The sequence below is a fragment of the Daktulosphaira vitifoliae genome, unplaced genomic scaffold, assembly GCF_025091365.1.
Source record: "Daktulosphaira vitifoliae isolate Bord-2020 unplaced genomic scaffold, ASM2509136v1 Scaffold_3, whole genome shotgun sequence".
NCBI lineage: Eukaryota > Metazoa > Arthropoda > Insecta > Hemiptera > Phylloxeridae > Daktulosphaira > Daktulosphaira vitifoliae.
The window spans coordinates 409,639-428,624 of NW_026099574.1; the positions used below are offsets into that span (position 1 = coordinate 409,639).

An 18,986-nucleotide genomic window follows, 5' to 3' on the forward strand; every position below is an offset into this window, starting at 1 on the left:
TCACAGGTATGAGGTTATATTAAAGACAAAATAATTGTTCTTTTTTTGGTAAATTAATTATCGAGCATTGCGCTCAGTCAACTTACATTTTACGAAAATTGCTCATTTTTTTGTTTTTGTCAATATCTATACAAAAATCAATCGTACAAAAGAAGGACATATTATTAATGTTGTAGTAAGTCATTTTTACTAAAAAATATATTATANGTAAGTCATTTTTACTAAAAAATATATTATAATGCAAATTTTCATTAAGTGAACCCTTTTGGGTTAAATTAGGAAAACAAATAAAAATAACTGATTTTTTCTGATAATTTTTTTTTTTAATTTTCTTACTATAGATTTATTTTGATTTAACATAATAATTCAATTTGAATATATACATATAGATAAGAGGTAAGGAGATGTTATGATTAAGTTTATTTATAGTTTTATGGAAGCTGTTTCTCTAGATCCGTCGACTTTTGTGATTAATCGAACGTCTATAAGAAGACAGCGTAGTAATTTTCGAAAAGTATACACAGAAAAAATAAAAGACAATTTTAGTAAGCTTAACACTCAAGTAATGACTCTACATTGGGATACTAAATTACTACATAATTTAACCGGTAAACCAGTAGAAAGGTTGTCTATAATTGGAACAAGTACAAACATTGAACAGCTACTAGGGGTTCCAGAAATACCAGATGCAACTGGAAATGAAATAGCGTCAGCTTTATACGATACATTAGAAGTATGGAACTTAAAAGAAAATGTTCAAGCTTTTTGCTTTGACACAACAGCGGCTATCACTGGTAGATTAAAAGGAGCTTGTACAATACTAGAACAGAAGTTGGAAAGAGAAGTGTTGTACTTTGGATGTCGACATCACGTTTTCGAAATTATCCTAGCAGCAGTTTTTACTAAATGTAAATTTAAAGTATCAGGACCAGACATACCTTTGTTCAAAAGGTTTAAAGGTAATTGATCAGAAATAAATACTGAAAATTTTGTTCCAGGCATAAGTAGTCCAAAAATACAAAAAATCTTTAAAAATAAAAATGAAATTTTAACGTCACTCACAACTGCCATTTCAAAAACAATGCCCCGTGATGACTACCGCGAGCTTTTAGACTTATCAATCATTTATCTTGGTGGTGTGCCTCCAGGTGGAATACGTTTTAGGAAACCGGGAGCTAGGCACATTAGATGTATCTAATAAACCACTTGGATGAAATATTTATTTCTTTACCACATCTAATTAATTCAATTTTTTTGTGCAAATCTGAATTTTTATTTTTTAATGCATTTACAACAGCTTTCTTAACAATCAATCTGACACGGTCCCGCGTCGTTCTCTATACACGGAGCCCGCGACCCGTGACACCTTTATCAGCCGCCGCCCTACTACGTGCATATGGTTGTTTGACTGACTAACACCGCGTGCGATACGCCACGGTACAAAGTCCAGCAAGTGCCGCACGTCCATCTACGATCCGCCGCAAATATACGTTAAGTAATCTCCGTGACGCCTGACTGATCAGATCATGAGTCGTCTACTCAACAACGCCGAACATACAATTACGGTCATTGTGCTTTTATATAGATTTACATTGATTTTGTCATTATTGGTTTGTTACTTTCTGTTACCGAATATAACGTATATATATATATATATATATATATATATTGTGTTGTCGACGCCAATAAAATATTTTCACGTTCACTAGAACCATTAACGTGTTGTGTTTTTCTTTTCTAATATTACAACACCCCGCGAGTGCGGCAGGATACCGACTGCAACAAATCGTTACCTCTATTATTGTTTAAAAATATATTACAAACATTTGTTACACATATACTATCAAGTGATACATTATTTAGATCAAAATCAGGAAATTCAGTGCATATATAGTGAGCAATTTCATTTATTTTATATTTTAGAGACATACTTATGTCTTAATAAATTTCTAAGTTAAATTGAAACGTCAACTAGTAAAAGCAACTAAATGCTTAAAGACACAAAATTGTCAATGAAACGTTAATGCCTAAAGACACAAGATTATCTATGCAACTTTAATGCTTAGACACAAAATTGTTAATGCTACTTGACAAAAGAAAAAAATTTATACAATTTTTATACAAAATTAAATAAAAAAACTATAATTTAATAAAAAAATTAAAAATAAAAATAAAATTAATAATGAAAAAAAAAAAAATTAAAAAAGAGTTTATTTAAATTAGTTTATATCAATTAAGTATAAAAAAATTGGTCAGCTACACTAAAACACACAATATCTGAATCAGAAAAAAATATATATACAATTAATTTTATGAAATTTAAATGTACAATATTAACAAAAATAAGAAGCATATTACATAAATTCTTATTTTTTTAAAGATATATAAATATTGATATAAAGTTAATATATAGTAATTAAAGTAAAATTGGATTTTCTGACAAAAGGAAGATTTAATAATGATGTTAAAATTTTATATAATTATTGAATAGTTATTTTCTATTGATTGTCTCAAAATACCATTATTAAGCTAACTCAAATACCATTAAGTTTTTTAGCTTAATTATATTAAATTCCCATCATTTTTATGTAAATAAAAGGTTTAAATTTGAAAAATAGAGAATATAATTATATAAAAAAGCATGAATTTCATCATTATTAATACATAACATATTATAAACATTAAAGTAAAATCTTATAATATTAAAACTTGACACGGCACCGCCTTTTGCTCTAGGCTGGCGCTCACCCGTGTCTCTCTCGATATCAGCCGTCCAGCTATTAATATGACAATCGGTTGTCATCGGTCGTCACCCCGCCCTTGACACTGAGATAAGGCCACCGCCGAATATGGATTACCGATATTGCGGTCTGTTGCGTTTAGGACGGTCACCTTAACTGGTCGATATATTTTACTTGTGCTGAACGTTTATTTTCTGTGGTTCGTTTAGTTATTTTTTTGAGTCGGTCTATTAGTGGTGGTTGCGACCAATTGCGTTTGCAAATTTATCTCTTTTTTTTTGACCGAACGATTTATAGTAAGGATATATATCTGTTAAAGACCGGTAATTGGTGTGAACTTGTATTAACTTAATTATTGATAGAAGTCGTCTCGCTGGACTTAGCGGAACACCGTGTTAAATATTTAATAACGAAATATATATATATATATATACGGTAGTGCACTATAGCTTCACACGTTCAACCGTAAATATTGGATACGCGTTANATTATAAACATTAAAGTAAAATCTTATAATATTATAACTTAATGTTTATTCATATATTTATAACATTAAAACGAATTCAGAAAAATTATACCACATAAAACACTTACATAATTGTACGAAGTAACGTAGCAAACCAATTAAAAAGTTTAAAAAAAAAACAATTAAAATAAAAATCGTCAGAAATAATGTTAAAAAGTCCACGAATTAATTATTTTAAATATAATAGAAAAGAGTGTAGATCAAGGCAATACCTATAATTAACAGCTTAACCGATACTGATATGTAAAAATATAATATTGCTCTATATAAAAGCTATTTCAAGTCATACGATAATACACTGCTCTCTAGATGACACAAAACAATACAGTACTGCCAACACTATATTGATAAGCAATAAAAATTTGCATTAAAAAAATATTGTAATTTCAAATAAACGCATCAAGTCGGCCACAGTAATTTGCGAATTATTGAATGTTCCGAGACGAGTCCAGATATTTTCTATACATTTTCTGAAAGCTTATAAAAAACTCTATAATATAATATCAAATACTAAGTTGTTAAATGCAGTGGTCGTTCACAATTATCCGAGTTGGTACGGCGGTGTATACGATAGTAAGCGTATTTATACTCCCACTGGCCGTCAGATCTTTGTTGTGTGTATGATTAGTGAATGCGTTTAATATATGCTTTTTGATATTATGTGTCTACATCTATCGGTTAGAAAAAGCGTTATACTCTATAAAATATCGTTAACCGAAGGGTAACCAATATTTGTTAGTGATAAGAAGTTGGTGGACCACAAAATGTCTGTGAATTTAGCACCTGAAATTAACTGATAAGTAACCATATTGGTTAATTATGAATATTAATTTGCAGCACTCGCTATTATCAAGGGGTTTTCTATTTTATAATTTTGAATTAAAAGTAATTGATAGAAATCACTATATTACTGTATGCTTTATTTTGTATTTGGTCAGACTTCAACGTTTATAAACAAAATGTATTTTTGAAATATTTCATCTTTTCAATGGTATAAGATTTAGTCACAAACAACATGGGCCAGTGACTTAAAAAATTAATTTCCGTGAACATATACGACGATTTACGATATATCAATATCCTCGTGTATAAAACTTCATGGGGGGTATGTTCCCATCACTTGTACACCTTGAAATTAAGTTTTTCTAATAGCAATTTTTGTGGGCTTTTTATTGGTATAAGATTTAGTCACCAACAACGTGGCCAAGCGACTTAAAAAATTTATTTTATGTGAACAGATACCATGGTTTACGATATATCAATATACTTATGTATAAAACATCATGGGGGGGCACGTTCCCATCATTTGTACACCTAGAAATTATGTTTTTCTTATAGCAAATTTTGTGGGCTTTTCAATGATATAAGATTTATTGGGAAACAAAGTGGGCAAGTGAACCGAATAGGTAATTGAAAGTACAATTATTTATGAATTTTTGCAATTCTTATATTATGTATACTCATTTTTACAATCTTATTGTTTATTGATAAGACAGCATAAAATATAAAATTATTACAGAGGATATGTATAAAAATAATTTTGACATTTTATATAACGTTAATATTGTTGATTATACTTAACATTAGGATTGACACTTTGTATTTAATATAACACCAGAGTAAAAAATAATGACTATTATAATAATAGAATTTTTCATGGTGAAGAATGATTTTTAAATGACAAATAATTTATTTATATCTGAAACGTGTGTAATATAATATAATTAAACAGTAAGCGTTTGTTAAATATTTCTCTAAGTTATTTTAGCTTCGATGCGAAGCGGAGAAGGTATTAATTTTACTATGATGTGTGTTAAAACTTTCATGGATTGTCTTGTTGCTTGAAGTGCTTGAGGATATATCCATGTTTACAGTTGAGTTCTGACGTTTCGGACTCATTGCAGAGTCCATCTTCAGAGTGATGGTTGCTAGTCGGTGGCTGCAACTATACTGGCGGCTTATCTGGATAACAGTCTGCTTTTATAAAATTGATAACATCTAAATAGAAGAGAAGAATTTTAGAAATGGCCAGTCAAAAACTATTACGGAATGAAATCATGTGCATCAGAAGGAAACTGGCTAACATTGATAATGACCTAACTGAAGTAAAAAACAAACTGAACTAAACTAAAGTGTACATAAAAACGAAAAACAAACAAGTAAAAAAATTCAAAAGGCTTGAAGGGAAAATCCAGAATAAAGAAAAGCCAAACCACAACTCCAACAAGAAAACTACAGTTGTCAATTTAACTGACAAGGAATTTACTAATAATGAACTAATTATTCTGGAAAAAGGTTTTAATTTTTCGTTAGTTCCAAAGAAAATCCCAAAGGAGGACATTATAAGCAATATAGAAAACTCGCTATACCATTTTGAAGACCATGAGAAAGAAATCATCAGGCAGGAAAGTTGCAAAATTCTAAGAGAACCAATCTTACCGAAACAAAACTACAACAAAGATGAGTTAACTGCACTCAAAAATTTAAGGAACGACAACAATGTCATAATACTTAGAGCAGATAAAGGGAACGCAACAGTAATCATGAAAACCACAGAATATAATAACAAGATGAAGAAATTACTGGAAGAAGGACCGTATAAAATCATTAAAAGAAATCCACTGAACCGAATAATCAAACTAGTTAATGATGAAACAAAGAAAGCAATACTAGATGGAAAAGAACGAAAACAACTACTAGTGACAGTTCCAAGATTACCAAGAATATACGGAGTCCCAAAAATACACAAGAATGATGTGCCGCTCAGACCTATAGTCAGTGCCATAAACTCGCCTACATATAACTTAGAAGGTCACTTAGCAAGAATTCTGAAAACTAACACAGGAAAAACGTCTTCTTATGTGAAAAACTCGACGGACTTTGTGGAAAAACTACAACAAGCAAATTGGGAAGAACGAGACATTCTCGTCAGCTTCGATGTTGTTTCGTTATTTACGATGGTGCCAGTGAGGGACACACTGAATATTATAAAAGAGAAAAAATGGATAGATGAAAAACTACAAAGCTTATTGGAAATATGCACCAAAACAACAGTTTTCACATACCAAGATACTATCTACGAACAAACTGATGGAATGGCAATGGGATCAAGACTAGCACCAGTATTTGCCAACATATTTATGGAATGGTTTGAAGCGGAAGCAATGAGAACGTATACTCAAAAACCAAAAATGTTGTTGCGATATGTAGATGACACATTCGTTTTATGGCAACACGGTGAGGACAAACTACAATCTTTCCTGCAACACTTAAACAGCATACACGCCAATATACAGTTCACAATGGAAACTGAGGAAAACGGAAAATTGCCATTCCTAGATGTAATGGTAAAAAAACAGCACAGGAGTGTATAGAAAAAGTACACATACAGATAGATATTTACATGCCGATTCACACCATTGCCCCTCACAGAAAATGGGATTATTACACACAATGGCAACAAGAGCTGTCAGCTGTACTTACGACAAGTACTAAAGAATAATGGGTACACAATTAAAAATATTAATAAGGCAATTAAAAAAGCAGAGAAAAGAAAAAATGCAACGCGTATCATGGATGACGAAAATAATAAAGATGAAAAGAAAGGAACATTAATACTGCCGTAAATACAGAGAATTACCGACCGCATATCAAGAATCGCACAAAAATTCAAATTAAGAACAGTTTTCAAACCAAACACAAATTATCATTTATTAATTATTGTTTAGTATTATTGAAGTTATTATTTATTATTATTGTTTATTCTTATTGAAATTAACATTCATTAATCATTGAAAATATTATTATTAATTATTATAAAGTTTTTTTTGAAATATTTATTTATTTAATTAATTAAGTACACACAAAACAATTACACACTAACACATATTTCACTACATAGATCACTGGTTGCTGCGCAGGCGAACCCTCCCACCACCAGTGATTCTATTTACATACATCACACGACGCAGTCTGATCGGTATTGGTGCAATTAGCCGGTTCGGGTACGCACTATAATATTTAGTGCCCCTGGCCCCAACAAACCACCATAGAATTCTTTTTTTCTTCTGTAATTTGGTAAAGAAACTTTTGCATGACGCCAAGTGCTTTTTATGGTATTTGAGAGCGCTCGGGATCAACGAAATTTATTGAGTGGTTGACTTTTAAATGGTTATAACCATGTTCGGTTAACCTATTATATGCCTAAAATGAAAAAAAAAGTGAGTTTGCTATTTTTTTGCTCTCTCTAGTGTATACCTTCCAACAATCGGAGATGATTGTTGTTCCTGGGAGTATCCAGTCTTCAATCAACGTTATTAATGTTTCCGATGTCCTATTCTCAACAGGTATTAAAAAACAATTTCCGCTCTCTCTTTCGTACCCACCGAACACCCATTGACCCTCTACTTGGTGGCCACGATGGTATTTTCGACGTCCAAATTTGGATTCGTCGATTACTACAATAATTCCGGACTCTCCTAATTTTTTTTTATTTGTGATCATGGCGTCATGTGGTTAATTGGGACCGATGAAAGAAAGTACAGTTTCTAATTGAAACACTGAAGATACAATTTTTGGTTAGTGTGTTATTATAAATTTTATAAATTTTTACGTACCTATAATTACAAGTGGATGATTTTTTTTTATTTTGTGTGATCTTATGTCTAGATTTCCACTTGTAATTGTCAATGACACTGGTGTCTTTTAACAACGTAATGTCATGTCCATTTGGACAATGGCCTTTATTTTTTAATACGCCGAATGCGAACAATTTATTTATTAAACCTAAACCGTCTTCTTCTGAATTCCATTGAATTAAATCAAACAAGTTAACCAATTTTTCAGACATTTTTTCATAAGTCTACTGTTGATGTATTTTTTTTATAAATTTAACCCTTTACCTGCCCATAGGGAGGGATTCAAAATGACAAATTTTTCACAAAAAATTAACTTTTTCAACTTATCTTTTGAAAGTGTTCCGGAAATACTGACACTTTTATATATATCTTAAATTAAAGCTAATTTAATATACTTAATTATAGAAAAAAAAAATTTTGGACTTTATTTTGTCTTCGTGGTGAAAACAGACATCAAAGTTAATAAAAAAAAAACGATTTTTGTAAAAAAATTCTTTTTTATATTCTTAACTTTATAATGCTATAACTTTTTGAAAAATATATAAATTATTGTATTTTTTTTGAGATAAGTACTATTTATATTTATATATTATTAATATATATTTATTAGGGTGGCCCTCAAAAATTGATTGTCANATTAGGGTGGCCCTCAAAAATCGAATGTCTTTTTTTTTTTTACGCTACCCCTTAATTTTTTTTTAATGGTCAAAAAAATGAGCTGTGCAAAATTTGGGACCGATCCGTTAAGGTTAACCCGTGCCCCCGGGCCTATTAAGTTGAGTCGAAGAGTCAAATTTAATAGAAATAACTGATCTATGTCTCATAACTTTTTTTTCTCTTAACTTAGAATTATAAAAGTAAAACTCAAGTAAAGGAAATTTTACAAGAAATTCAAAAATAATAACTTCAATGTTGTTTTCTCAATAAGTAGCCCACAAAAACACTACATACAGTAAAAAACATGCGAAAGACTTAAAATACGTTATAACTGATTTTGTTGATTTTTAATTATTTATTTTCATTTTATTTTTTGGAAAACGCATTTTCGTTTAAAAAAAGAATCTAGAAGTTTAATTTTTTATGCCAAGTACGATAATTATATTAGATTTATTATTTTATGGACAGTTAATTAATGATTAATTACAAATTTAACAAAATTGATTGTATTATTACATTTTGTCGTATCAATATATCAATTTTGGTTTACTGAATTACTTTAAGATAGTACCAATTATATTATTATTAAAGATAAGAATATTTGAGTTATTTTCGACAACTGACATAATTTGTGTCGTATAAATGCAGCAGACAATTTGTGAACACGTTAAATATATTTTACCTGTTTATTATTATATATTAAATGATACGTTTTAATCACAAATGTACAATACTTTTAGCGTCTTTTAAAGTATTACGAACTAATATTTATCTTATTGGTAATTATTCCCACGAAATAACTGGTAGTAAGTTACCATCAAATTTACAACTATTTAATCTGAACACTGATTTTTTGAAAATTGATCCATCATTTTGGAGTGCGAACAACAGTTACATAAATGCTTTAAATACTATAAGTAAATTACGAGTCATTAATGATACAGCCTAGCGTGGCATTAAATTAATCTAAGACTACATTAATATATTAACTACAAATGAAGAACAGAAACAATACGTTTTACAAATAGTAAGTAATCATCGGAAAAATTTCCTAATTGTAAAAAAAGTACATTATCAAAAAATGTATTATAATAATATAATTTAATTATTGTTAAAATTTTTTTTAGTTATTATTTAAAAAAAAAAAAATTAAAAATTATTAATAACAATTAAATTAAACTGTTAGGTTTGTAATTAATCATTAATTAACTGTCCATAAAATAATAAATCTAATATAATTATCGTACTTGGCATAAAAAATTAAACTTCTAGAATCTTTTTTTAAACGAATTTGCGTTTTCCAAAAAATTAAATGAAAATAAATAATTAAAAATCAACAAAATCAGTTATAACGTATTTTAAGACTTTTACATGTTTTTTTACTGTATATTGTGTTTTTGTGGGCTATTTATTGAGAAAACAACATTGAAGTTATTATTTTTGAATTTCTTGTAAAATTTGCTTTACTTGAGTTTTAGTTTTATAATTCTAAGTTAAGAGAAAAAGAATTTACGAGACATAGATCAGTTATTTCTATTAAATTTGACTCTTCGACTCAACTTAATAGGCTCGGGGGCACGGGTTAACCTTAACGGATCGGTCCCAAATTTTGCACAGCTCATTTTTTTGACAATTAAAAAAAAATTAAGGGGTAGCGTAAAAAAAAAATGACATTCGATTTTTGAGGGCCACCCTAATATATATATAACAATGAATTTATTAATTAAGTTAATTTAATAAATGTATTATTAGCACCAGTAAAATTCGTAGCATTGTCACTATACATTTTCAATGTCTTCCTCTCCGGGCCATGAACTACTGGAGTGCTCCAATGAATGCATCTGTACTTAAATTTTTACTAGCTCCAGATGAATAGCCTTTACAGTTAAACAAATAAAAACAGAAACATAACATTTACTAGTATGATAACCACGTTTTAATATTTTCTTTAATTGAAATGGTCCACAAAAATCAACGCCGACATTAAGAAAAACTCTTGACATATTAACTCTGTCACGTGGAAGATCACCCATTATAATATACGCTGCAGGTGGTCTAGCCTTAACTCAAATAACACAATTTCTCACCGTTTTACGACAAATACTTTTTCCGCATATAATCCAACAACGCAAACGTAAAATAGATAATAATGTATTAGGACCAATGAGTTCTGTGTGTAGTCTCAACTAAAGCTTGTGTAAATGGATGACTATTTGGTAATAAATATGGATGTTTGGTAGCATAAACAACTTGAGCATGTTGTATACGACCTCCTACATGAATTATTCTGTCTTCATCTAAAAAAGGATTTAATGTTTTAAATCGACCATAGTATAAAGGATTTGGTGGTTTTAGTAATTCAAAATCCCTTTTAAATGCATCAATTTGTACCAATTTAATGAGTTTTTTCTCTGCTTTTTGAATTTCAAACGTTGTTAAAAATTTAGTCCTTTTATTTGTTTGGTTTCTAATATTATGGATGAAACGTAGTATGAATGACATCACTCTGATTAACACATTTGAATTAAAATACCGACTAAATAAATTCTATAGTTGAATTTCACCATCTTGTGTTGAATTTTGATATAGTGTACTGACTTTTGGAGACTGTGCTGCAGACCAACCTTGATAATGCCACTCTTCTTGTATTTGATTCACAAATAATGGTCCAGTCCACCACACACTTGACTCACGTAGTTGTGTGGCTGAACATCCTCTAGAAATGAGATCAGCAGGATTTACCTTTCCAGCCACATATCTCCATGATGATGCTGTTGACAAACTTTTAATAATGTTTACTCTGTTTTGGATGAACACTGGTTGTTTTTGCACATGGAGTCTGAAAAATATAGTACACAATTGAAATTAATATCTAACGATTTTTTTACATAATCCATCAAACGAGCAAGTAGTACAGCAGCACATAATTCTAATTCTGGTATATTGAGAGTTTTAATAGAAGTAACTCATGATTTAGAATAGAGTAGGTGAGTAGTTGGTTTACTACTACAAATGCGTATGTAGACACATGCACCATATGCCGCTATAGAAGCATCACAAAATCCAATAAGTTGATATTCTTTTCCTTGATTGATAGCACACCTTGGATTTGTAATACTTTGAATTTCTCTTAGTTCTAGCAAGTACTTTGACCATTCAGTACTTAGTGGTTGTGGTACAACATCATCCCATTCAAGTTTAATATACCATAGTTGCTGTAATAATATTTTTGCTCTTGTTATTGTAGGACCAACCAGTCCTAACGGATCGAATAACCGGGAGATAATAGAAAGCATAATGCGCTTAGTCAAAACTGGTTGGTTGGTTGACATAGCTGTTAACTTGAACTGGTCTTGAATAGGATCCTAATATAATCCTACTATTTTAATTGTATCATCCACTGCAATGTGATGATCATCAAGAGAATTTTCTTTTGATATTGTATTCATAAATGTACTGCTATTTGATACCCACTTTCTAAGTTTAAATCTACATTGATTTAATAATTGATTAAGTTGTTCATACTTTTTAAAAGCTTCTTCATTTGTTTGAGCACTACTCAGTAAATCATCAATATAGAATTCATGCATAACTGAATATTTAGCTACATGCAATTTATCATCTGCGTCTATTGCCAATTGTTGCATAGCTCTTATTGCTAATAATGAAGCTGAAGCTAGACGATAAGTAACAGTAGTATTTAATTCATAATTTTTAATTGGTTCATTTACATCACTTCTCCATAATATGTATTGATACTACCTATCTACACTATTGACTGTTTCTTAACGATACATTTTCTCTATATCAGCTGTAATTGCTATAGGCCATTGTCTGGACTGCAACAATATTGACATCAGTTCAGGTTGAATAGTAGAACCAACAAGTAGTGTATCATTCAATGATATACCATTAAACGTTTTACGAGATGCATCAAAGATAAATTGAATTGTTTGGTAGATATTTAGTGATATTAGGAACAACCAAACATGAAACTTGTATTGAAAAATTCGATATCAATGATTTTAAAGTTATAGCTGTAGTAAATAGTGCTTAGGTCACTTGATCATTTTGACACGGCCACGGCGTTGTCACACGTTGACACCCCGCGGTCCTTCTCAGCCACCGCCTCACTGTAAACCGGACCGTTACACACACGCGTTATCGTCGTGGTGTAAAGTCCAACAAATGCCTAGCATCGAATACCCCGCCGCAATAATACGTCCAGTCAGTCATCTTTGTGACACCACCAAACGTACCGTCGTCCGATTCTCGAACCGCTTGTAATATACACTTGTCTAAAGCATCAGCATTTGTTTTCATATTGTGAAATCTTTGTATCAGTATTATTTTCTGTTTCGTTTACTTTTATAATCTTATTCTAATAAACGGCTCGACGCCTTTTCAAATTAACCTCGAACTTGTGTCGTCTACCTTATTTTTGTTTTGTGTGCGCGGCACTTGAGTATATACTCTGACAACTGGCTCCCCGGCGGGGAATCGAACCCCGGTCTACCGTTAACCATTACCTTAGTACTATATTTTGTAAGTTTTAACCTTTTTCTAAAATCTTCTGTTATAAAATTGGATTGACTAGCACTATCTAATAATAATCTACCAACCAAACTTTGACTTTCATTTGTTACTATTGCCCTTGCAGTTGATAACAAGACTTCAGTGTCACAGTTGGCTTGTGTACAATGATTTATAGTTACTTCTTGACTGTGAAAAGTAATACCTTCATCTATATTTCCCCTTTGTTGAACTATTGCTGTAATTGAACCTTTATATTTATGTAATAAACTATGGTGATTATTATCATATATTACATGACCTTTTATAACACCTTTGACTTATATGGTTTAATCCGAGACATTTATTGATTTTGTTCTGTTGATGTATATACATTGGTACCCTTCTGCAGGTAATGTTTATTTAATGAATGATTTGTAATTAATGCTTCAAGAACTTCACTCTTCTTCTTTAAAAATGAAAGCAATTTACTTACTGATGGTATTTTGTTAGGTACACATTGACTCTCCCAATTTCTTTGCAATGAAAAATCAAATTTGCTACTTATTAAGAAGATAATTAAAGAACCCCATGATTCTACAGGTTCATCCAAGTTTTTAAGAGCCTCTAAATTTACGGTTAGTACATCATATACATTGCGTGTAGCAACGTACAATGATGCTTTAGCTGAAGATAGATTAACTAAATTTGACAAATGCTGTTGGATTATTATTCTTATATTATTAAATCTTTCAGTAAGACGTTCCCATGCAATAATATAGTTAGCGTCAGTAATACTTAAGCCTTCGATGGTTTTTAATGCTTTACCAATCAACGATGATCGTAAATGATGAAACTTTTCTGTATTGGAAATTTGATCACAGTTACCAACAATTGATTCAAAGTTATTTTTAAAAGATTTCCAATTATCATAACATCAAATTTTGGAATATCTATTTGGGGCAACCTAATGTTTTTAATAGTAATATTATTAGTACTATTACCTTTATCTGACGGTGACTTTTCATTATTGCCATTAGTTTTTTCACTGCACCCTTTTAAATAGGATTCAATATCTGCAACTAATGAATAATAATTAAACTCGAATGATTCTCGTTCATTGACCAATTCTGGGATTTCGAGCATATCAATAGCATTTTGAATTTCTGTAAATTCGTGAATAGTCTTCTCAAAATTAGATAATCTCATTTGCAGTTGAGACACAAAATTTTTGGTTTTATCCGCATCAATACCATTAAAAAATTTGCGAACATGAGTTATGAATGATTTTAAAACACCTCTCTTTTTTACTAAGTCTCTATATTCAATGAGAGTCTGAGCATCTACTTCTTGATTATCCATGATTTTCGAAATTATATTTAATAATACTATTCATTCTCTAAAAGTCCGTTGTTTTGAATTAACACTGTTAACACCGATGTTATCAGTTCCGAGCCGCCGTACTATCACCGATACCGTTACAAATGATAGTGTACCGTATAATACCTTATACCATAAATGATTACCTGTATTTAATTTAACTGATTTTGCCAATATTACATAACCTGAAATGCTAGGCACACTTCCGCCGATTGAATTTTACCGAATACTTATTCTTAATTTATAAAAGATCATCAATGTTACTACGAGTAAAGCATTTCACTAACTGACTTTATTATAACATAATATAAGTAACAACGCCATCTAATAGCTCAAACACAAGCAAAAGACGAAATTTATTCAAGACTAAAACTGCATTATTTTAATTAAACATTTTTGTCGTGAAATATAATTGTAAACATTATATATTATTCTAGGTTTTAAAAAAATACTTATTTAGAATAAAATAATATGAATTGTTAATTTTATTAATCTATAGTAATAAGTCACATAAAAATTCATATGGAATAAAATATTGTATTTTGTATAGTATGGAAGTTTTTGATGTGGCGTAGGGAAATTGGCGCTCCCATCGCCCGGTACTAAAGTATCGCAATAGCCCCTTGCTGGTGGAAAGTTCCAGGCGAACGATTCCAGCAAGGAGAGGGGAGAAATCCCCCAACCCGTTGGGCCATCCATTAATGGGGGTTTGGCGTGAGGCTAACCACCTCACACAAGAAAAAAAACATGGGTTCCAGAACAACACAAAACCAAGCCTCGGATGAAAAATTATTTGGATAAGTTTAATCTCGGAACCTGGAATGTGCGATCGCTGTACATAGCGGGCGCACTAACAGTTGTAGAAGCTAATTTAGAACGATATGGAATTGCAATAGCAGCAATTCAAGAAGTTAGATGGACAGGAGAAGGAAACTTAAAATCAAAGAAACATACTATCTTTTATAGTGGTGGACAAAGACATGAGCGAGGAGTAGGATTTATTGTTAGCAATGAATACTTACCATACATAAAAAGATTTGAGCCGTATAATGACAGACTATGTTATATCCAAGTTGAATGTAAACATATGAATTTAATACTGATAAATGGCTATGCACCTACAGAAGACAAGCAACAAGACGAGAAAGAAGCTTTTTATGAAGACCTGAACACGATATTTGAATCAATTGCCAAAAGCCAACCGAAGATTATCCTTGGAGATTTCAACGCTAAAATTGGAAAAGAAGAAATGTATAGACCAACAATAGGAAAAGAAAGCCTCCATACTCACTCTAATGAAAATGGAAACCGGCTAATTAACTTTGCAATCTCTAAAGGACTAAGGATAAGTAGCACGTGTTTCCCACACAAAAACATCCATAAAGAAACATGGGTCTCACCCGGAGGTAGTACCAAAAACCAAATTGATCATATCATGACAGATATGAAGATAAACAATATTATAGAAGATGTCAGGAGCCTTCGTGGAGTGTCTGCTCAGTCTGATCACTTCTTAGTTAAAGCTAAAATACAAATTAAACTACCTCGTAAATGGAGAAAAAGAATAATAATAGAAGAAAAAGTTGATATAGATAACATAAAAAACTCTGAAATGTTAAAAGAATACAAAAATAAACTAAAGGACAAATTAAAGGACGGAATAGAGGCAGAAAATATTGAAACCCGATGGAAAAAATTAGAGGGAATAATAAAAACAACTGCTTTGGAACACATAGGAAAAAAGAAAAAAGTACAAAAGCATAAATGGTTTAACGATAAGTGTCAAAGCGCAATTGAAGAAAGGGATAAAGCGAGATCATTGATGCTTACAAACCCAAACACAGAAAAAAATAACAATTTTGCCCAGAAGCTTAGAGAAGCTAAACGTATAATAAGAGGGGAAAAACGATTATGGGAAAAGGAAAGAATAAAACAGATTGAAGACAACAGGACGAACCCGAAACTCTTCTTCAAACAAACAAAAGAATTAAAAACGGGGTATAACCCCAGAACAGAAATAATGAAAGAAGAAAATGGAGAACTTGTAACAGAAGGAGAAGAAATTGCAAAACAGTTTGGGAAAGTGTTCAAGGAACTACTCAACCCACAAACGCACCAAGATCATACGCAAATTGAGTACTATACAGCAGAACCTGAAGACATAGAACCAACGGACGACGAAGTTAGAATGACCATAAACACACTTAAAAACAATAAATCGCCAGGTGAAGATGGCTTAGCTTCAGAACTCTTAAAGTATGGTGGTGAGGAACTAATAAGAGAAGTAGGGAAATTAATCAGAGATGTATGGCATAAAGAAGAAATACCAAAAGAATGGCAATTAGCAATAATATGTCCAATTTATAAAAAGGGAGACAGATCAAGATACCAAAATTACCGAGGAATATCGTTGCTAAATACAATGTACAAAGTATTGTCAGGTCTCATACTAAATAGAATAAAACCTTACATAAAAGATATCATTGGGGAATACCAATGTGGTTTTATGAGTGGTAAATCCACCATAGATCACATTTTCACTGTTAAACAACTAGTTGAGAAACATTATGAATTCGACAATGATCTACATCTACTATTTATTGATTATAAACAAGCTTATGATTCAATTAATAGAGAAGTACTATGGGACACACTTGTAACCTTTGGGATACCAGCTAAGATAGTGAAAATGATCAAATTATGTATGAATAAAACCAGATGTAAAGTTAGATTCAATCAGCATATATCAGATGAATTTGAAGTTAAGACTGGACTTCGACAGGGAGATGCCCTATCCCCAATACTCTTTAATATAGCTTTAGAAATGGTAGTTAGAAAAACTCAGGAAAAATATGGTGGGGTAAACTTGGAAGAGAACAGAAGACAATGCGGAGTACTAGCGTACGCAGATGATATTATCATATTGGGATCAGACAGTCAAGAAGTCAAAGCAGGAACCAAAGAACTAATAATAAACAGCAAAGACATTGGATTACAAATAAACGAAGGGAAAACCAAATATATGGTAATATCTAGGCGAGAAAATCATGAGGAAAATTTAGAAGTTGAGAATTATAAATTTGAAAGAGTACAAAATTTTAAATACCTGGGTGTTACAATAAATAGCAAAAATAATAATCACGATGAAATTAAAATAAGACTAACTGCAGCAAATAAATGCTATTACGGAGTAACGAGTATACTAAAATCAAAACAGGTATCACTCAAATCAAAAATCACAATATACAAGGTAATTATCAGACCAGTCCTTCTATATGCGTGTGAAACATGGCCAACAACAAATGGAGACGAAGACAAATTAGCAATATTCGAAAGAAGAATATTAAGAAGAATATTTGGGCCAAAAATGAATAACATGACACAACAATATGAGAAAAGAAACAATATAGAAATACAACAGTTATATAAAGAGCCAGACATAGTAGCAGTATTAAAAAATAGGAGAATGGCATGGGCCGGTCATGTGTGGAGGTCAAATGGTCTTATGAAAGAAGTTTTAAAATGGAAACCCCAGGGGAAAAGACCACTTGGCAGGCCGAAACAAAGGTGGATCGACAAAGTGGAGAAGAACTTAGCAGAGATCGGAATACGGGATGGAGAAACAATAGCACAAGACAGAGACAGATGGAAGCAAATTTGTGTTGCGGTAATGGGCCTCAATGGCCTTTAAAAACCGAAAAAAAAAAAATGGAAGTTTTTGATATTCGAGGTTTTTTTGAATAGCTTTTTGATGATCTCTTGAAAAAAATATTCATAAACGAGATAGTTATAACTCAACCTAATAAGAAATTACCACATTATATTACTTTTATACATTGTATTATGTAAGTTGAAAAGTATTTCGGGGAAGGTTTTAACCCCCCTCAAATATTACTTAGAATATATCTACCAATTACATATGAGATCGTATTTTAAGTAACAAACATTTGGGGTCAATAAATAATATTATTTTATAATTCATTATGTAACGTGACAAAAAGTATCTGTTTATTTTTTGTCTATTTGTATATGTATATATTTGTGTTCTGAATTCTCTTGGTTGAGCCGAATGTGTACTGCGACGGCGTTTATCAGTTAAATAATCATGATAAGGTGTTGTGATTTGTTTGTGCGCGTGCGAGATAGTCAGCTGTGTACTACTTCGAACCGGTTCATGGACGGCATTTGTGTGTACATTCACCCCGCTCCTTTCCTATCTTGAATGTCATTTGCACTGCTTACCACCTACATTGTCACCTTATGATATATGATGATTCAAACTATTCTTAATAATTTCCGGCACTGGGTAGTAAAATTTGTTGACCCCTATTCTAAAGGCCAGCCGTGTTGTCGCCAACTGACCGCCTAGTCAAACGACAGAAGTTTGGTTGGGTTGGTTAATTTTCGTCCGTCGCGGTAGTGATTTTTCGTCGAGTGCGTTGCAAACAATTGTTTTTAGCTTCGATGCGAAGCTGAGAAGGTATTAATTTTACTATGATGTGTTTTTTTTTTTATTTTTTTTTTTTGTGTCTG

At 31.3% G+C, this 18,986-nt stretch overlaps 1 protein-coding gene across 1 annotated transcript in view; it reads left to right on the forward strand.

The window, feature by feature from the left end:
- Positions 1 to 18,986, forward strand: part of LOC126903128 (uncharacterized) — a 120,613-nt gene that overhangs the window by 13,163 nt on the left and 88,464 nt on the right. The window lies entirely within an intron of this gene.